This window comes from Pogona vitticeps, chromosome 5, assembly GCF_051106095.1.
Source record: "Pogona vitticeps strain Pit_001003342236 chromosome 5, PviZW2.1, whole genome shotgun sequence".
Classification (NCBI taxonomy): Eukaryota; Metazoa; Chordata; class Lepidosauria; order Squamata; family Agamidae; genus Pogona; species Pogona vitticeps.
Window position 1 is genome coordinate 122668111 of NC_135787.1, and position 22519 is coordinate 122690629.

A 22519-nucleotide genomic window follows, 5' to 3' on the forward strand; every position below is an offset into this window, starting at 1 on the left:
GAGGCAGGGGGCAGAGGGTGGGCATACATCCCCTTTTGCTGAAGTAAATGAAATACCACATGGAAAAAAAGTTTGGCATTTCATTTTGCTTCAGCGAAACAGGACCCCTGAACTGGGTTGTTAAGTGAACCACGGACCAGAGCAGGTCCTAGCTGGTGGTGGCTGTTGTTGTTTCGATTCATGGTTGATTTTGTGCCCATCTCTAGTGTTCATCCATGCCCAGTAGTTAACTAATCTCCTTCTCATACCGAGCATCGAGCCTGAAGTACACTGATAGCTTATGAGGGCAAAATGCCTGTGTTGTGGACAAAACATTCGTTCTTTGATCTTCCATTATCATTTTTCTTAGTCAAATTAGCTATTTAGGGTCAAGCTAGATAATTAGCACATAATTAGCACATATTAGCACAGTTTAGCATATATTTGGGAGAAGTTCTCCCCCAAATGATGAAGGTATCTGATTGTCACAGCATGTGCTTTTGCTCATCTCTGTACCTTGCTTTTAGACATGCTTGGTTTTGTGACTTGTCATTGGAAGTCATTGTCTTATTAATTCAATTGACGAGACATGAGTCTCTGAAGGGAAAATGTGGTAACCACATTCCCCTTAACACCAACTTTGGCCCTACAGAGTGGAGTGGATTTTTTAATACTGTAAGCTGTCTTGGATCCTTTTAGGAGAAAAGTAGCATATAAATATTTTAAATAAATAAATAATAAATGCACCTTCTGTCTCATTCAGACTCAACTGTGATCAGCTCTCTCTGTGATGTGATTTGAGGTTGCTTCTGCTTCTTACGATAATCCTAGTAGAATTTGTGAGATAAGTGAGATGTCCATGGAGTGGTTTGCCATAGCTATCCCACAGTGACTTTCCATGGCCCGGTGAGGATACAAAACCCAGGTCTCCAAAATCCAAGTTCAGAACTTGCATCCAAAACACCACATTGGCTATCTCTACAAGTTGTCTGCATGAAAGAAAGAAAGAAAGAAAGAAAGAAAGAAAGAAAGAAAGAAAGAAAGAAAGAAAGAAAGAAAGAAAGAAAGGAAGGAAGGAAGGAAGGAAGGAAGGAAGGAAGGAAGGAAGGAAGGAAGAAAGAAAGAAAGAAAGAAAGAAAGAAAGAAAGAAAGAAAGAAAGAAAGAAAGAAAGAAAGAAAGAAAGAAAGAAAGAAAGAAAGAAAGAAAGAAAGAAAGAAAGAAAGAAAGGGTGGAAGTATCTTCTCCCTTCCACTCCTTCATAGCCAGTAGCACCTTTGAGGAACTGACTTAAAGGGCTTTCTCTAACAGAATGGTGTCAATCATCGACATGGTCTGACATGAAACCTATCTCAATGCTTAAGAGAAATGGGTTACATTTATCAGGTGTAGCTCAAGGGCCAGAGGAGAGAAGTAGCACGAAGGCTATTTCAGCTGGTTGGCCTTGTCAGTCTCAAAGAACATTTCAGCAGGAATGTTGTACTATATATAATAGCTAACGTTGTACAATGGCCATTTGATAAAACTGTAGATTTTATTTAAGTTTCAGCTGATGATTTCTGCACATTCCTTTCCTCTTCCTCACACGAAAGTTGCACTGTTAGATCAGAATAGTCAAGACACAGTTTTAGAAGCCTATTAAAGCAGAAGCAGGTTTAAAAAAATAAAATGGGTGGGGAATACTATGGATTTCAGACAACTTGTGCAGGAAAACACAATTTGCTAAAACAGCCACTTTCATACGGTTTACATGAGTGTAATTACTACTGAGCATATATAAATACCCAAGCTGTTTCCAGGCTTCAATTTTAGAACTTGGGAAACACAGATAACTCAAATAAGGGAATATGAATGATATACAGCTGCAGGGTTATTTTGAGAGCACTTTAATCTTTGACTCTCTTTTCCATTATACATTCAACTGTGAGCACGTGCAGCATATGGACTAAAACATTCCAGAGCTGCTTCTAGAAACATTTTTTTAAAAAACACCCACAAACCTTGTACCACCTTAATCAGTTGGTTGTGGTCCATTGGGGTTTATCTGTAGAAAGAAATATTCCTGTCAGTTTGTCTATTACTTCGTCCGACAATGGAGAAAACAGATAGCACTGGGGTGAAGGTGGCCCTTGTGAAATTTTAACCTCAACAAAGCCAGTTCTGTTAACTGGTGCCAAATGCTGTCAGCTTCTGTTGTTCTTGCTGCAGCAGACTGAGTTGGTCACCCACTGGAAACAGAGGGGAAATGACTCAGTTCAGCCAGTAACCCTTCTACCAGCACATGTGAGCCAAATGACAGGCATGGCACTTTGATGGTATTAAGGAGCTTGCCATCTCTTGCTGATTGCTCACTTGTTCTATTCAGTAGGGTCTCAATTGGTACAAATGCTGCACACAGAAAAGTGGAAACCTGCCTTCTACTCAGAAATCCTGGAACTCATTCAAAACCAGGGTTTTCTTCCCTCGCATGCCACCAGCAATCACCGGAATCCTGTAGTGGTCATGTCCAGCGTTGCTTCTATCTTAATCCAGAGAGGCAGAAGTGGGCACAAGCAAAACTGTCAATCTAGTCACTGATTTTCCTTCCCACTCTGTGGTTTTCAACCTTTTCATTAAACCAAGTTTTTAAAATTTTTCCTGGGTGTCTTTGTGGAAGCAATCCTTTATCTTTTGTGGTATCTCCTGTGGCAGGACTGGCTAAACGGTGCCCTTCCCCAGGTTGTTGCACTCCCAGATCCCATCATCCTGCCCAAATATGGTCAATTGCCAAGAAAGGTGTGGTTCTAGTGTATGAACCTCCTGAAAGCTACAAGTTACTCAGTCCTGCCCAATGGGCTTCCTTGAAGCTCTAGACAATTCAATACTGGACTGAGGAGAAAATCAGATATGAAATAAAAACCATAAGAGCAATTAGGTCATGAAATGACATGGGGACAAATTCAATTCATTTAGAGTACTTCCTTCCAAACATTTTTTAAAAGAGTGTTTCTTTCCAGTTCTCATCATCATGCAATTTCATTTACTCATCCTATTCCTTTGGTAATACAGCTCCAGGAAACGCAGCTTCTTTTATCCCTGGAGTTCAGACCTCTACCACTCTGACATCTTATTTCTGGCACTTGAAATGACAGACTTTTTGCTTGGTAGCTTCACTTACATACACTGTTCTTCTCTCCTACACACACAAATGCACACACAAAAACCCCACTGCTTAGGGCACGACCACATAACCAAAAGCTGCCTATTAATACAGTTCTTCGAGCCATGCCACCTGCAGGGTTGTAAGTAGAACTGCAAGCAGTTTGATTTAAACGTGGCCACTTAAATCAAACAGACCAAATTCCCTGGAGCAACTTCACAGCAAGAGGATGCACCATTCCCTCACTGTGTAATCACACCCTAAATTAATCGATTCTGTGTTTCTAGTCCACATAGTATTCATGGTTCTTTTTTTTCCCCCTTTTAATTTCCCGTTACTTGCACTGATCTGTAGGGTTGCCCAATGTCAGAGTGCAGCCCAAAGCCTCAAAGAATTGTTATTCTTTGCCAGGTATCCAGCTAGGAAGACAAATCTCAGCCTGAATGATGCTGGAAAAGAAAGATTGATTGATTGGTTATGTGTGCTAAGGGGCTTAAAAGCAGGGTGAACAAAATGTGGCCCTTTACATGATTGATTTTGCTGCCTTCAGTTGCTCAGACTTCCCTGTTCCTTTGCAAAAACAAAAACAAAAAAAAACATGTATTGCCGTTCTTAGAAGTGTCTTGTGGTGTACTTCAATCTTTAAACAGGTTTCACCATTTCCATGTTGTGTAACACAAACAAACACAAATTCCACACACCAAACCAGAAGTGGACTTTAGTCCACGTTGGTATTTGGCATTTGTTCTTTCTCAAAAGGTTGTAATTTGGTGGTCTGAAAGGTCCTGTAGGGATAGACAATTTGGCCCAGCCCAGCAAAGTTGCAGCTCCCTGCTTGAAAGCCTAAATAATTACCCACCTATTCCCAGCTGGTGTCAGTTGGGATACCATGAAGGTATTTTTGTGTTTTTTTCCTGCAGAATGTTAACCAACAAAAAAGCCAGAAGGAAGTGGCAGGAAGTCCAGACAGAGCCAGCGGGTCCATGCAGTTGAGGCGGTATGGAACACCATTGTCATAACTCATAAGCCCTTTTCATAGAACCATAGAATAACTGAGCCAACTAAGGCCATCAAGTCCAACCCCCTGTTCAGTGTAGGAATCCAGAACAAACCAGATCTGACAGATGGTTGCCCAATTTTCTCTTGAATGCCTCATCCATTGGAGGACTCACCACCGCCCAAGGTAATTGGTTCCATTATCATACAGCTTTTGTTGTACAAATGCTTATGGCAGCAGTGCATGGCCTTAAAAAAGGAAATCCTGTAGGCTGGTCATGATGAGCTATTTTCAAGTTCCAGCGGCAACACCAGCTGCCCTTGTATCATTTGTGTTCCTTGCAGGAATGGCAGAAACTGTTCCTGCTGGTAAGCATACTGGGCTTTGATAGAAACTATTTCCCTCCTGTTTCTGGTTTGCCACAGTACCAAATCAGTGATGTTTTACCTGGGTTCTTTTCCCATTTATCTGCATTATCCTTTTGCCTCTCTCCAAAATGAGCTGCATCCCCAAGCATTTCTGTCCTTTCTTCAAACACTTGGTTGCTTTGGTGCCATCCCAAAGCCTGCTCCTGTGACATGAGAAGGCCACACTCCCTACTGTCAGAATGTAGTCATGGAAATGGCAACCCTTTAGACCAGGGGTCTCAAACATGTGGCCCGGGGACCATTTGTGGCCTGCCGGATGATAGTTTGTGGCCCCCGCCTTGCCTGCCCCCCCGAAGTGCTGTCAAGAGCCAAAAAAAGCCTCGCCTTGCTCACCGGCTCTCTCCCAAGACAGCACCTCTTGAATCCTCCATCCAGAACTGCAGCCTGCCAGCCAGCCAGCCTGTCTGCCGGTTAGCAGGCTGCAGTTCCGGATGTAGGATGCAAGAGGCGCTGTCTTGGGGGAGAGCCAACGAGCGTGGTGTGCTGCCAGCCCTTTTCCCCGAGTGCCTGAGCTGCCGCCGAGTGATGCCTGAGAGCGGAGCTCGCTCCCGACCCATCATCGAAGAGTGCCTCCAACAACGCCACCAACAGCAGCTGCTGCTGCCGCTGCCTCTTCCAGGGAAGTGGCTTTCTGGCTCTCTTTCTCTCTCAGCACCCCCAGCACCAGCCCAGTCAGCAGCCGCCTCAGCACCCAGTGGCGCTTCCTCCTCCTCCTCCTCCTCTTCATCCTGCTTCAGCCGCCTCTGCTCTGGAGGCTGCCTGGGCTCGCCTTGCAAAGTTTGCTCCTCTGTTGTGGTGGTGATGGTAGCTGCTGCTACTGAGTTCGCCTTTTTTGAGGGGGGCCCTCTGAGAACAGTTGCTGGACCTCCACGTGTGTGTCTGTTGTTGTGCGTGTGCGCACCTGTGGGGGGCACCACATTCTGTTTAATTTCGTGGTTACCGATGAGGCCTTTTCTCCTTTGGCAAGGCAATTCTGTGAGGGCTGTTTTTTAAATTTTATGTTGTGCCCTCCTCCCCCCCTGCTAGGCGGTTGCCGCTGCTCCCTCCCTTCTCCATTTCTTCGTCCTGCTGCTGCTTGTGGTGGTGGTAATGAAGGAGCTGGAGGGGGTCGTGGCTGGCGACGAGGACTCACACACTCCTCCTCCTTAAAACCCCAGCTGGGCTAAGGAAACTCCTGGGCAGCTTCCTTGGGCTCTTGCTCCACTTGGCGGAAAATCTGATGCAGCCCAGCCTCACCCAGACTCTGCCTCCAGCGGCCCCCAGGTGAATTGAGTTTGAGACCCCTGCTTTAGACCAATTGTACCTTCCATTACTTTTTTTGAACCCCTTGGTGGTCTGAAAGTCAGAACAGCATTCAAACTAAAAACAAGATAAATTGTTGACATAGTTTCATTCATTTATCAACAGATTTGAACAGCAGCCTTCACACTGTCTTCTGTGGATTCTTCATGAGCTTTGAAGCCCCCCCCCCCCCAAAATGTGTGGATAACTTTGCTAGAAAGTTCTTTCTCCTGTAATATACAGCTAAAGGAGACCGTTAGGGATTATATTCTTTATTCATGAGCACAGTGCTAAGGCCCAACAAGCATGGCCAGTATCGTGCATGAAATATGCCTCATAGCTTGTTTACAATGCATTGGACTATGGCAGATGTGACATGGGGAGCACTGCTTGAAGATAGAAAGTCTGAAACTAGTGGCTTAATAAAACCTAGTATTTCTAATGATCTCTGCCCAGCTTGGTTACCCAGTGTCCTGTAATGGATAGAGTAATAGAAAGGAACTCAGGAAACCTGGATTTGAATCCCTGCCTGGCCATAGAAACTGTCTAGGCAGGGGTGCAACTGGTAAAACCAGTGCTTAGAAACTTACCTTAAAAACACTATTAAGGTTGCTACAAATAATTTCTGACTTGATGACACATAACACGGGCCCAGTTGGACTCATGTCAGACATGAATACTGAAATACAAGTGGCAGTGGGATGTCGTTTGGAAGTGATATTAACGGGGCTGTGGTTTTTTTTGTGTTTTTTTTTAAAAACCATTACATTAAATTATTAAGTGAGTGAGAACAACAGGAATTCTTCTCTACCGTTGGGGAAAAGATTATTTAATTATTTGATTGCTTATTTTAAAGGGGGAGTACACTGGACCCACTTCTCCCCAACCTAGGTTACAGTTTAAAAAAGCTTCTTGGCCTTTTCCATTTATTTCCCTGGGAAATTCTTGCTTGCTTCCTCTGGGACATTTCAAAATTGCCTCTCAGTGTGAGCTAGGAAATGACCTGTCCAGACAATTAGATGGTTCTCTCTGCATCTTTTCTAAATTGATGTGTCTCTTCTCTTGCCCTCTTTTGCCTGTTTATCTTGAAGGAGGACAGAAAAGGACAGAGAGGACGTAGAGGGCAATGGAGGAAGAGACACAAAGATGTAATTGTCCACCTTACACTCTCCCCCTTATTCTTTCATCCCTCTTTGCCTTTCCACACAGCTAGCCTTTTCAGGTACCTACTGTAAGCAGAGATTTTTTAAAATGTTGAAACCTCCCAGCTCGTTGCAGCCATTAGCCTCCTTTTCCCTGAGCATTTGCAGCTAGAAGTTCTCTTTCCTCCCCTTGCCCATTTTCTTCTTCAACTGACCCCATCTTTTCTATAGCTATTATGCATGCTCCCTTGGGAGATGGCTTCATGATACTTTGATTTCCCGAAGAGTCTTTTCTTCCTCTGTGAAGCTGGGAGAAACTCCCACCCTGCTGATATTCCTCACTAGTGTGTGAATGGTGATGGAGTGTATGAAAGGATCAATGCTTCACAAGAGCAAAGGTGTAGTGTGGTGGTTAGAGTACTAGAGTAGGATTCAGGAGACCTGGGCTCCTCAGTTATGAAGCTTACTAACCTTAGCTCAGTCAAAATTCTCTTGGCCTGACCTGTTTTACAGGGCTTTGGTGTGGATAAAATGGTGGCAGCAGGGAAAGAGAACCATGGAGACTGCCTTGAGCTCATAATAAGAAAAGTGGGGTAGCCAATAAAATGGCCAGAGGAAAAAGAGGAAAGGGTTCCTATACCTTTAATAGCAGTGAAGAAGAGGATATTTCATAAGGTGCACATACTGAAATGTCCTCTAAAATGCACAACTCTTAGAGGTACAGGAACACTGTCCTCCATTGGCCTTTGCTTCCTCTCTGTCCTTTTTTCAAGATAAACAAGCAGAAGAGGGCAAGGAAGACATACCAAGTTAGAAAAGGTATAGGGAGAACAATCTAATTTTCTGGATAGGCCATTTCCTAAGGAGGCAATTTTAAAATGTCCCAGAGGAAGCAAGCAAGAACGGCCCAGGGAAATAGAGAGGGCCAAGAGTCTTTTTAAAGTAGCCCAAAGTTGGGTAGCAGTGGGCCCAAGCTTCCATTAAAAGCTGTGCCTGGTTTTTTTTTTCCTTTTTTTTTATTTAATAATTTGGGATAGGGTGTGGGATACAGAAGGTAAAAGGGAATGTAAGGGAGAAAAAAAAGGGGGGGAGGAGAAATATACTGACATCCAGTCTATTCATATTGCAGTATCAAAATTCATACTTTCCAGTTTTCTACTATTCTCTACCTTCCAGATTTTAGTTCAGGTTTACATCCTATTTTTGATCTGTGTTATTCAAGCACTATCTCCTGACTCTAACCATTTATAAAATAAATCCCATCGTTCAGTTGCCTTTTGTATAGGACAGTTTTTCATCACTTCTGATAGAATGTCCATTTCTGCTGCTTCCTGTATCTTCTCCATAAGTTCCTCTTGTTTCGGTGTCACCGTATTTTTTCCAAATTTTGGCATAAAGAATTCTGGCTGCTGTGACTATATATATAACTAAGCATTTCTTTGCCTTATCTATATTATCTGGTATCATACTTAATAGAAACAGTTCTAGAGTTGACGGAACCTTACAAAGCAATATTTTTTGTAAAAAAAGTATGCACTCCTATCCAATATTGTTTCGCTACTCTACAAGTCCACCACCACATATGATAAAAGCTTTCCTCGTGTGCTTCACATTTCTATGTCTATGTTCTTTCCCCTGTAAATCCAGTCAGCAACTCCAGTCCTGGTTTTCAATTATGCAGCTCCTGCTTTTGAGAGTCGTAACTCTCCTAGTTAACTTAACAATGTTTATAATATTGCCTCTTACAGTCGTGGCCTCTGAGAGGGGGGGCTTCCCCCACCCCAGGGGTTATATATTCCCCAAGATTTGATAGCACTCTATCTGTTGCTAAGAAGTTTGTTTATTTACGTACTAATAACAGCATAAACTCTGTCCGTCTTTGTTCATTTCATCAAGGAATTTTCCAGGATCAGCTTTTTATTTTCCTTTTCTCTCACCATCTCACTACTAGCCTTGGTCGGTCTGCAAAGAGCTGGTTTCACTTTTGAAATAGCAAAACAGCAGAGCCGGTAAGCAAGCTCGCCACTTCTCCACTTTTTTCGGCCCTTCCCACTTTATAGGATCATTTTTAGATTAGGGGCTTCAATTTTATTTATTGTTGTCAAATTTTAGCTGTAGTTCTTCATTCTCCTCTCCTCCAAGGTGGGTGGGTTACTCACGGCTAATTGCCAAAATGGCTCCCGGACCTGATCTGTGCTCAGTGATCTCTTCAGAGGGAAGAAATGTCAGGTTGCTGCCTCACATTCCTTCCTCCGATGCTCACGTACTGCTCAAGCAGACTTTTCCTAGCCTCCCCTGTGATCCCCCATCTGATGAAGGACCCCCAGACAGGGCAGGTTCTGGCTTTCTCAAGGAGCTTTTCTGGAGGCTGCTGACTGCACTGCGACAAGCCCCACCCCACAGCACCTGTTGATGTGTCCTCCTTCATGCAAATATTAAAGGCATGGGTTTTCATCTGCAGGAACAGACCATTGTTAGACTATTAAAAAAATAAAGAAAAGAACAACAGTTTTCGATGGAATTTCATCTTCCTCAGGCTGTGCATCAACTTATTGTGGGTAGTTGCAAAATTATATGTTTTTATTAAAGTCCCATTGCCAATGTAGAGGCCAAGTTAGCTTCTTAGATGGAAACAGTTGCCGTCTGCAAGGGGCCTGGAGGGAGGGAGGATGTGGCTTCAAACCTCTCCTCTGCCAGTGTTTTTGAATTTTTCACCCACTCTTAAACAAAGGGAAAGTAAGTTCTCATCCGGTCAACATAACAGCAAAGTAACTTACAACTAAACACTTATGCTTGAACTTAGAGGATGTTGATGGTGATGAATATTATTATTTAATTGTATTTGTGCATGCAGCATTTATCCATGTGAAGCTTCAATTCATGAATAAATTCATGGATTCTCTCCTTTCTGATATTTTGCTATTCTTATGCTTATTCTCGACTCTCCTATGTGTATTATACTTAATTTGAGAAGTTGCATGAAATGTTTAAAATATTGAGTGATCATGCTTGTGATATTTTGCTAGGGACCCAACCAGCATAACTTTGTGTTAGCTACATACTTTACTGTTGTCATATTCATTTTTCCCCATTGTAAGCTAACAGAATGCCTTTTGTGCAATTAGTTGGTTATTATCTGTTCTTTTTATCCTTCTTAAAAAATTCTTTTCATACTTCTTTAAAAAACTTTTCAAAATCTTAATGTGGGTTACTACTAGATGTAAGAAATAGTTAGGAAAAAAACACTACCGTACAGCACAGATTGTTTTCATGGATTATATTCCTCCTAAAGTGTGTGTTTTCTTCAATTTTAAGAAAATTTGCTTAATGGATTTTGATCACTAACAAAGAGGATCTGAAACACATTTATGAGAAGAATCAAGGACAACTGACATAGCAATATTGGTACACAATTTGAAGCCATGTGATAATCCAGTCACACAACTGTGTTAGATGGCAAGTCATGTGTAGTGATGATACATTGTGTTCTTGTGGTTATTGGTGTTCAGGACGTGTTTTTTTCAGAGCCGGTCTTCCAACTCTGTGATTCCAGAGAACATATGCTCTTTGAGAAGAAATAGTAATCAATAGAGGATGGTTTTGAGGTTGCTGTTTTTCAATGCAGGTTTTTTTTTGTTTTAAATACATGTAACAATGGTAAAAGAAGTCCACTGTTTTTAGAAATGTGTATGCATTTTTGCAGGTATGTATTTCCCTCATTGTCAAATCTTTGTTAGAATATAGACACACATCTCAATCATGGCTGAAATCTAGCAATAAATCACAATTAAAGTTAGACCCACTGAATCAGTGGGGATTTAGTGTGTCAGTTCCTCTATAAATCTCATTGATTCAGTGGGTCCACTCTTGTTGTGATTTACTACTGGATTTCAACCAGTTATTGGCATTTGCATTACTGTAAATGGGAACTCATTTAATGCACAGATATCTGCCTATAGTTCTATTCAGTTGTTCTATAATCTTCCAGAATCATTAATTTCAGGGGGCAGGTTAGTCTTCTGTTCTCCCTCCTTGCTTTGCTCACATGAGCAATGATGTCTCAGATAAGGATCCTGCCCATGTGTAGTGTCTACATGTGACCCAAAACCAATATTTCCCAAAGTTCTTGTTTGTATGAAAAGCCTATGTGTGGCAAGGACTTGTCCTTCAGATTCATAGCTACTAAGTTTTGCAGAACAACAAAGGAACTTCTTCCTGTAACCATGCTGATGATTGAGGATTATGGAGTGACTGAGTAGGAGTTCTGATTCTCTACATCTGCATATGGAAACACAGACATAGTGGATAGAATTAATATAATGTTTATCTGAATAATGGATTTAATAGTATAGATATGTAACCCATTAGCCTCTGTTACCATTGATGAAGTTCTGTAATTGATATCAGCATTTCTATTTAGTTCAATTATTTTTTACTCAAATAATGATTAGGTCTCAAAATAAGGGATGGGAGACAATGAAGTTTCAGTCACAATTTACCAAGTTTGTGCTTCTGAAATCAATGTTCTATTTCACTATTGAAGCTTCAAAATATTGTGATGCTGTATTTTGAACAAAAAAATTATGGCAATGTGTATATTAAGGAAATGTGAGCACTAAACATATATTAGTGGTGAAAAGTGCAACTTACATTTTATTAATAAAAATGCCCTTATATAAGCTTGTGTTAAAAATGGATACAAATGGGGGCGGGAGAGAACTAAACTGCACACAACTTTTCATGGAGACTTTTTTTAAAAGTTGTGAACGGATTCATAAATGGGATTAAAAAAAAATTATGACAGAGAAGCAGTGAAACAGAATGAAGCCAAGAGTGGCAGTTTCATCCTTTCTTGGTGGGGTTACAGTTGAAGCCCACTAAGAGTGACCAGGAAACATATGGCTTCAGCAACGTGGAATCATTTCCCCCACTGGGCTGGACTAATTATCAGAAGAATAATTACACCACCTGCAACAATGAATCTGGTAATACCATGGACCCATACCATTAGAATGCTTAAGATGGGGTCTTTGTAAACTACACATTCCAGCCTATGTGCATGGTGGAGGAGAAATGGTAGCTCAGTGGCAGAGTAGTGCTGAAGCTCCTCCTAGAGTCAATGTCTAGCATTTCCAAGGGCTGCAAAAGCTTCTGTCTGAAAAGCTGATGTCAATCAGTGCAATACACAATACTACACTAAGACAAATCTTACATGTGGTTATAAGGAAACTTCTTAAGCTTCATCACACCCAGTCCCCAAGTGCTGAGCTCCTGGATGTGTCATAACCCTCCAGCCTATAAGCCGCAGCTGCAAGCCTATATTTCTTTTCCTGCGGATGATCTGAATAATTTCAGTGGGACCTGCCTCTGATGAGGCATAAGTTGTTTAGATGGTGGGTGCCAACATTCTGAGTCCCAGGCAGGCAGGAGAATAGATTACGGTGTTCAGTTTGTTGAACTGGCACAATGCAGTAACTCAGGGCAATGAATGTTTGTAGTAAAACCATGGGGCAGTATCAGCTGTGCCAGTTATAACCCATATTCTCAAGCATTGTGTATTTCATCAGTGATGGGTAAGAACATGACAGAGATTGGATCTGAGACAACTCACTGATGCAGCGATCATGCAGCCAACTGCAACACACTTGTATAACGAGGTTGCAGATGGCAAGCTAAATAGCAAAATGCGCTTGTCTCCCTTGGATACTATTGCATGTAAATCGGCATAGACTTTATTAATCAGTATAGCTATCCAAAGCCCAAAGTTACTTCAGTTTATTCTTAACTACCTAGAAATGAAATAAGCAGGCAAGAGGTGCAATGAGTTAAAACATTCTTCCATGCCAAAAGCAAATAACATGTCACAGTTTGGCTTAGTATGATAGACTAATATGTCAATCATACTAATAACTTATTGTGTAAGTAGGTTCAGTAAGCATCAGATATGTATTATCAGCTCTTCAAAATCATGTAGAAAGACTGTTTCACTTACAAACAAAAATAGCCTAAATGCTAGATTGAAGAAGGTGAAGGTCTGTTCGAGTGAAGTGTTCTTGAATCTTAAAGTAGATTTCAATTGACTGAAATCTTATTGCTTAGCATAGTATGTTGCAACTAGAGCAGGCCCATTGAATCAATATAAAATATGGAGGAGCTGATTCGCCAAATCCTGGTGGATTCAATGGGACTATTCTAGTTGTAAGCTGCTCTGCTAAACAACAGGATTTCAGCAATTCTGTCCCTCAACTGGTGCTCAGTCTAGAGATTGCACTATTGTTTAACAAATGCATTTTTTATGTTATTAATGCACAGCAATCTTATGGTTTTATTTCATAAGTACATTTTGTTCTTCAGTTATAAAACAATGCTCAGAGTGACAGAGATATCCACAGTCACTGAATGAAAACACTGCCTCCAGAGCAGAAGTTGGGGCTTTACATCTCTATAATGAAGTCTTCTTCAAGGCTTCATGATTTCCTACTGAATTCCAAATAGATGTAATCATTTTCATAATCATGATAGTTTGATAAGACAAGTAATTTTCTGCTAAGGAGCAACCTTTGCTCAGTCCTTCTTTTAATTTGTAAGTCAGCTTGTGTCATCTCATCACAACGGCAGGTGGATGTGCTTATTTGCAGCATTGTTGAGAAGATTGTTGTCAGAAGATTTTTATGTCTTCATTAAACTTCATTGCACGCACGCACAAAATAATAGTACACTTTCCCTGGCTACCAAAGTGTGACAAATACTGCCCATATTCTTTTTAGCCTCCAATTAAGTAAGCAAAACAAACCTTTTTTTGGGAACCCCTGTGACATTAAAAACAGCATTAACTTTCCTTTAAGAAGGAAAGGAATCACCTGAGGGTCAAAGTAGATGAGAGATTAAATGTGCCTTTGCAGGTTTTCTTTTAAAAATGTGAATGTCATCCCCTGTGAGGCAAGTAATGAACGAATGGGATTTGTATAAGCATGGATGGCAAATTTAACTCTTTCCTCCTTTGCTGTGAATCCTGTGAAAAATCCATCTTCTGATTTGAACATTTGCATGGGGAGGACAATTTTTTTTAAAAAAAGCAAAGCAGGATTACCTCTGCATACAAATAACAATTTAAAAGACGGATTTTCATCAAGCTCACAGGAGGTGATCACAAGGTTGAACACCAAGTATTATTTATTATTTTTAATTTATATTCCATTCTTTTCTGTGAACAGGCCCAGAACAGTGCACAATGCGAAAACAATACATATAACCATAAAATACATCAAATAAATGATAAAATTCAGTAAGACCCATCAGCAATATAAACATTAACATATAAAAATGCATGCTACATAATGTGGAATAACAGTTCCTAGCCCCTGAAGTGAAGGCCTTTCCAAACAACTTCCCCTCACATCCCTTCCTGAATTCCTGCAGGGATGTCATACCTCACAGGGACTCAGGAAGAGAATTCCAGAGCATGGAGGTAACAAAATGGAAGGCTCTTTTACAAATATATTTGAGACATACTTGAATGATGGTGTTTGGCACCTTTGGAAGGGCAGTTCTAGATGACATTGTTTGGTGCAGGGGCTCATTCAGGTAGAGGCAATCCAGTAAGGACATGGATCTCAAGTCATGTAGGACTTTAAAGGTAATAAGCAACATTTTGAATTGAACCCAGAAAACAACTGGCAATCAATGCAACTGACACAAAATAAGTGTTATATGGTCATCACAACAGGAAGCACTCGTTGGTGAAAGATCTAACAATATCAGCAATCGTGATTCCCCCTTGTCTAGATAGCTGCACTTCCAGTTCTGCGGTTCTATGATGATGATGATGATGGTCACACACATGTACACCATTAACAGCTGCGTCTTGCCTTTAAGTAATACATGGCAAATGTAAAAATACCTTTGATGTCACTTCTAAATTGTGTTGAAGAGTTTTGCATTTTTGGTTAAATTCCTTTAGTTGTACAGCAGAAGTGCAGGGATTCACAGAGCAGAATGGCTTCAAGTTGCCCAGAGTGGATCACCCCTTTCTCATTAATTAGTACATACTGTCTCAACAACTCACTCTGAGACATTGGTTAGAGAAAGAATAAAAACCATTTTCTCTACGTACAGTTGTGAACAGATCAAACAACAAACTGACAAACATGGCTGCCTTCACCAATAGAATTCAACAGGCTAACTGGTTCCAACAGACTCTAGAGAAGGGAAGAAACACTGAGCAGAGAGGCAGGGCTCTCTTTGAATTCAGAGGTAGAGAAGGAAGAATTGATCAGCACTGGATAGATAGACAGTAATTCCAGGCCAGAAAGGTCCTTCCCAGCCAAACCCACCAAAGGAAGCATGTGGTGCTAGGAAAAGCTTCAACAGCTTGGCCCTTAGAGGTTGTGTCCTAAAGGAGGGGGAAAGGGTGACTAGATTAGGATGAGGGAATTGACTGAGGAAAATATCAAGACTGAGTGTTAAAAGAGTGTCCTTTTTAGCATTTCAGTTGTACTTTAAAAGCATGTGTTCCTCTGCCTTCCAAACATGTTGTTGCTGGGGTCTGCTGCTAGAGAGATGAAGGTGTTCGTTTCTTTTTTTTTTCAAAAATGTTTCCTTGCAATTAGTTTAATGCATTTACACATCACTGGCTGGCTAGATTCTCATAAACCACTCTATTCATGAAGTCTTCTTTGTGTTTCCCCATTGAATTCCAAATGAATTAAAATTATTTTAATATGTCATGTTATTTTGATGACACAACTACTTTTCTGCTAAAGAGCAAAATTGCTCAGCAGCAGCCATTGCTCTGAGACTCGGTCACACTGGCAATAAGAACCACTTTTAAGCATTGTTTAAATCAGTTTGGATGTCATTGTTCACAAGGTGCAAGGGTGAAATCGACTTATATGGGCTACAAAGTAAGTTTTTTTCAACTGGCCAGCAGGGGCTTATTAAACGAAACACCTCAATTTTAAAATTGTTTCAATTCCATGTAGTTTTTTGTATGTCAATGTTTCTGTTGTTTTAACTTGTGCCTATGTGTATTGTGGGTAGAAGAGACATTGCTGTTTATCCTTTTAATTTTTGTTTCACTGCATCACTTCATCAGCATGTTTGACATTACAAACACCTACCCATTCTCTTCATTTGACCAGTGAAGGAGCCAGCGGAGTAGCAGAAGGTCAGTGGGTGCAGAGTGGGTGCAGAGCTTGAAGCCTTCCCACCCAATCTCAATTTTTTCATCATTAATTGGGGTCACCTCTCCAGTGCTTCCCACATGGTTCCTAGTAACTATTGTGACACCAAGTGGCACCTCATAGACATTCAATTTATCAATAGTATATCACTTTTTTTGAAAAAAAAAAAAAAACACCTTTTAGACCATTGGGCTCCTAAAAGAGAAAGGAAATGAGTTGATGATTGAGGATTATGGAGTTGATTTCAGCAGCGCAAACACCAAAAGTAGTTTAAATCACCAGGAATAAAATGATTTTCATTTGGATCATGTGAATGCAGCCAACGATTTAAATACCATGTGACTTTAATCTGATTTTTAAAAAGTCTGAACAGAAATTGCCTGTGTGACAATAACCTGAATCAGTTTTGTTTTCTGTGGGGTCACATCAGCATAGTTCTTTAGCATCATGACATTATATGATCCTTGTTTGACTGAGGTTATTCTGTAAACGTGAAAAGGAAATCCTTAACCATATAGTAAAATGATGGTCCAGCCAAAGAGCATCCTCAGTTTAGCTACTGAATTCATGGATGTCAAATACTGGATATTTTTGGTTGATTCAAGGTGGCAGTGTCTTATTCTTGGATAGATGTGAAAGGAAATGTTCCACAAACAGATGAGCCAGACAAGGAAAATCCAGAGACCAAAAGTCAAGACATAAAGTCATAGAGGAAGTAGATCCTCCTTCTTCAACCAGGCCTTTGAAGAATATAATTTACCCTTCTCCCCCTCCTATTGGCCCCCCTAACCGCTCCCTTCATGATCCTACTCCTCCCAATCCCTGTAAGACTGATGGTCCTTCTCGGACTGATTCTGTTACTACTGCCTCTTAACTGCCCTGATGTCCCTCCCTCAAACCCCTATCTCCTCTGTCGCTTCCCATGTATCTCCCCTAGGTCCCATGCCATCTGATGATGAACTATGTTCTATAATTGAGGATTCTAATGCCTGTCCCCCTGTTACCCCTCGTCCTATCAATAACCCATTATCACCTGTTTGCATTGTTAAAAAAACCCCTCAGTCTGAGTCTTTTGTTTTAATTGATGCATTGTCTCAATTCCCCCTGCCATTAAATTTTGATTTTAAATTTCATAAGGTGCACACCAAAGAAAATCCTTATCTCCACCTTATATCTCAGGGTTTACCACCTACCATTTACCTGCCTATAAAACTATTTGGCTAAGGCGTTCATTTATTTGCTGAAATCTTGCTGTTATTATATTTTGCATAGTAGTCTGCCATTCTTTGTCTGATTTTTGTGCCACTAATTTTCCCAAACTTTGAGACTGGGCAAGAAAAGTCTCCAGCATTTAGTGCTTTAGTTTTTTGTAGCCCATTTTGATCTTTTCAATGAGTGGGGTTTGTGTAAATAATACTATATCCTTCACCAAAGTGACCAACCCTCAAATATACAACCTACTCTTTCAGAAGTTTCCACTATTTTATCAACAAACCAAACCCACAATCAAAAACCTCCCCTAGGATCTTCCTCCAATCTTTATACAGTTATAGTATGTAAATCAACTTTTAGCCCAGCAGTTTAAAATATAACCGTGATAAAAATATTCCTTCTTCTCCAGAAACCTAACAAATTTCTATTATCAGAGTCCCACGCAGTCCAGCGAAAAAGTCCAAGCTAAACAGCAATCACAGGGTTTCCGTCTTTCCAGTAGGTGTCCTTATAATCTGTTGCATGTTCCTTCCATTAATCCAAAGATTAGATCAAGAACTCCAGTCCTGGTTGTCCTAGCTCCACAGTCAACCCTCAACAACGTTACCTCTCCCAGATCTGTGCTGTTGAGAAGTTTGGTACCTCGATGTTATGTTTCTCAGTCTGGTTTCCTTGCTTCTAAAAGCTCATTCCTTCTTAAATCTAACAGAATTCTATTATTTATTTATTTATTTATTTATTCAATTTATATGCCGCCCACACTACCCAGAGGTCTAGGGAGAAAGTCCAAGCTAAACAGCAATCACAGGATTTCAGTCTCTGTTTCTCCAATCTGATTTTCTTGTTTCTAAGAGCTTTAAGTCCCATCCACAGTTATTCACCTTGGATTTTTTCCAGAAACAAAATATTTTTTTGTCTCACTCTCTCATTTTTGGCCTTGAACAGCCTGCTTTAAGAGTCAGTTTCACTCTTGAGGAAGCAGACTGGTAAGCAAGCTTGCCACTCCTTGCCTTCTTTTGGCCAAATATTTTCACTCTGATTCCTTTTTCCGCTTGATGGGGCTATTCATAAATCAAAGGCTTCAACTTACTTTGTTGTTGTGTATTTTCAACACCATATTTGTTTGTTTTCCTCTCCTCCGGGGTGGGTGAGTTACTCACAGCTGAGTGCCCAAAATGGCTTCTGCCCGATCTATGCTCAGGGTGATCTCTTCAGAGGGAAGAAACACCAGGTTGCTGCCCAGCTTCCCTCACCTCTGCTGCTCACCATGCTTCAGGGAGACTTCTCCTAGTCTCCCCCTCAATCTCTCATTTCTGAAGGACCTCCACACCCACAGTTCCAGCTTTTCCTGGGAGCTGTTCCCGGAAGCTACCAGCAGCATCGCGACAAGCCCCACCTTTCAGCGCAGTGTATTCTCAAAAGCTTTCACGGCTGGGATCTGATGGTTGTTATGGTTTTTGGGGCTCTTTGGCCATGTTTTGAAGGTTGTTCTTCCTAACATTTTGCCAGTCTCTGTGGCCAGCATCTTCAGAGGACAGGAGTCAGAACTGGTGAAACGTTAGGAAAAACAACCTTCAGAACGTGGCCAAAGAGCCCAAAAAACCCACAACAACCATTTAGTGCAGTCCTAGGTAATACACATGTGCACCTGGGAGCAGAAGAACACGGTATGGCTTTGTTTTCCATGGGGAGGTGTTTACTTCATGGCATGATCAATGTGTTAAAAGACAGTTTTACATTTTGCAGAAGACATTTTCTTTGTTGCTGAGTTGTGAGTCTCACTTGTTATCATGGAATCGGGGTGGTTTTTTTCTTTTATTCTCTAGACAGGAAAGAATTGTTTGGATTATGAATATCAGCTGTGTGCTGACAAGTGAAAGACACTGGCAGCCTTCAACAACCGACTACAATAAAACAAGATTGACCTTGGGAAAAGAATGTACCAAAATAGAAAGTTCAATACATTCTTTTTTCACATGACACTTAAAAAATTCAATAAATCCTCCTGGTGACAGACACCTGTACGTCATCTTACTACACCGGTATTGTTGAAGTTCTTTTAAACACAGACATATGTCTTTGAATTGTGTTTCAATATGACAAGGCACATTGTTACAAGTGATATTGTAATCGCTTTCTTTTTCTTTCTCCTTCTTTCCTTCTCCAGTGAAGAGTCGGCAAAGAATTGTAGGGCTTTACAAAACCTTGCAGTTTTAAAAAAAGAATAATCTCTCCCTGTATGTGCATTGCCTCCTTGGTACAGCAGTTTGTGAATGCTGACTTGATTTTACCTTCTGTAGCGAATGAGAAAACTTTTTAAAAATTCTTCACATTAGCTGTTGCAAGATGCTTGACTTTTCCTCCCTTTTTATTGCTGGTCTGTTGCCATCCTCAGAGGAAATGTGTACATTTTTGCAAGTGGTCTTTGTGCATTTCTGAACACTTCAATGGAATGTGCCATTTGTGTAGCACTGCAAAATGTGGGGACTGTTGCCTTGTACAGAACTAGTGGTGCTATGGGGTGGCTGCTGTTTTTGTGATCCATCAACCTACTCTGTTGTGCTTGTGTGGTGTTCACCCTTGTATCCCTTTCTTGACCATCAAAACTCAGAGCACACGAAGGCAAACAATCTCCTCTTTTACACTGCTGCCTCCAGGTAATCACTAAATCACCATTCATTACTTCAGGAAGATAAAGATTGAGGTCCACACTTCAAGGTCTTTTAAATAGAACTTTTGTTTAGTGATTACAGAAATTGAAATTGATTCATGAATATCTTCTTTAGGTAAATTTATTATTAACCATCACCTTCTATTTGATAATACACTCCTAACTTTAATCACACCTCAGAATTCCCCAAATTCCACACTCCAACTACTTCTCTTTCACACACTCCACTCCAACTCTCTGACTCTCAGGCTCCATCTCTTATAAGATCTCTGCCTCTCAGCAACATGAATATGCATGAACAATTAACATACTAAAACATGAACCATTGACAAAATAAAGGGGGAACGCTACAGCTTGGTTTCAAAATGGAAAAATATATTATTTTTTTGTGGAAAGACTGGCATTGTCCACAAAAAATTGTATGATTAACACAATCAGGAATGCAAGTACTTCTCTTTGACCTCTCAGTCTCATGGTGCAGATGAACTCTCCCAAGGGCACTGGAATATCCTCAGGGTTCAAACTCATCACACCAAGGCAGCCAATTTTAGTGAAAATCTCAGGAATATGAGGGTTCTTTATATCCATAGATAGCAAACATAAGTGGAATACTGAATAATCATACAGAACAGTCATAGCTGTGTATTCAGTAGCGAGGCAATAGCTAGATCTTCTTTGAATGTTTGTAGTAGGACATACCAGACAAAATAAAATACCAGAAATTTGCACCCATATATTACAATAAATTATCAGTCAAGTTAGAACGTTTATTAACCTAAGTGGCATTGTTTGTTAAGAGTGAAAGTCTTTGAAGATTTCTGTGATATTAGCCATAGAAAGGAGAGTGCAGGAAAGACAGCCTGTTGTCAAGGGAACAAGAATGACAGCAATTGAACTGAGCAGCTTTTTGTGAACAAAGTAACGTCCTCCTGTTGCTCTGAGTGAGGCCTGCATGGAAAAAATAACGTTTGTGCAGACTTTGAAGAAACAGATACCTGAACAGAGGGGGATCTGAGTATTTCTCTGATGTCCTGTGTCTCTTCTGTAGACACTGCTTGTGAGGTGTGTCTCTGTGTGTGAGAGAAAAAGACAAATGTAAGAAGATATAAGAAGATTCATAGAAGGTAAGATGGAGAACAAAAAAAAAGACTATTGAAGGTTAAAAAAGAGAGTAATTTTCACAAACTGAAATTCTTAACTTGCCCCCATTTGAAAACTACTTGTGTTTTTGTTTGTTTGTTTGTTTTGTTTTGTTTCGTTAGTTATTGGAAAGAAAGAGAATGGTGGAGTAGATAAGAAATGGGTTAACAACAATTAATGCAGTGGTGCTTCCTTCTAAAGGGAATGCTCCGAAAAAAGGAAAGCACATAATATTGAGTGACAATATTTTCACAAAGTAAATCTCAAGTGGAATTGATATTGTATATAATCTATATATTATAACAATTGAAATTGTGCTTCATGTTTCCCAATCAAAAGAATGGGCCATGACCCAACCAGTACAGTTCTGAACCACTGTCAAAGATAGCATGGGGAACTGGCAATTCATTCTTATACGTATCTACTAAAAACAAGCCCACTTGAGTTCACTGGGACTTACTCGTAGGTAAATGTTTACAGAGTCGTAGCTAAGGTATTTTTTTGTTAAGTTTCATTTTTCACAGAGCTGACAATCAGACCTGTTGGCCTATTTCTTTGTTTGTTTGTTTGGGCAAGGTACTTTATCTACAGGACAAGTTTTGCTCTGAAAGCGAAATGAAACCAGCATTTATTTATTAACTGTTTATTTATTTGTTTGTTTATAGAAGTAGTGAGAAACATACATACATAAAACACTAACATTGTACCCCACAGGTCAAAGCAAATGTCAGGGCAAGGCACCTAACCTCAATTTAAAATAAAAAACAATACAAAACAATATTTTTAAATACCACAACAATAAAACAACACAGAAATGGTACAGGGAATGTGTTATAGTATCTCACACAGGTATGGTCATCACAATGATGTCTTCAAAGGTGTGCAATGTGGGATCAGATACAGCTCTTTGGAGGGATTGTTCCTGGACCGTAATTATTCACTGTAACCCTTAGTGTTCTGGTTGTGTCTGGGTGTGTGTGAAATAAAACAATCCTTGATTAAAATCACTGCACAGGACTGGACTGCGGCATTTAATGGCCAGAGATCTGTTTTCCTCCGGCATAGTGTTTTAGAAATCTGGAAACTGCTTTCACTTCTAGCAGCTGGCACCGCTTGTAAGGAGCTGAAGCCAAATAGCAGGAACGGAGTACACACAACACAACATGTTGACTAGAGATGAGCACAATCTGGAAAACCACTGTTTTGTGAGGGTTCATGGCAACCCAAGAACCACAAACCATCGAGAAAGTTTCTGAAAAACACCCTGCCCATGTCAGACTGCCCTGTCACTTTCCTATCTGGTCCTTCTGCAATCACTGCCACCTCTACCTCCTCCATCGCTGCTGCCAT

The 22519-nt window shown here is 40.5% G+C and overlaps 1 long non-coding RNA gene across 1 annotated transcript in view; it reads left to right on the plus strand.

The window, feature by feature from the left end:
- The first annotated feature begins 6193 nt into the window (after nt 1-6193).
- The window catches only part of LOC144589541 (uncharacterized), a 41296-nt gene continuing 24970 nt past the window's right edge, over nt 6194-22519 (plus strand). The window contains exon 1 of the long non-coding RNA XR_013545708.1: nt 6194-21153. This is a non-coding gene — a long non-coding RNA (uncharacterized LOC144589541). The remainder of the gene's footprint in view (nt 21154-22519) is intronic.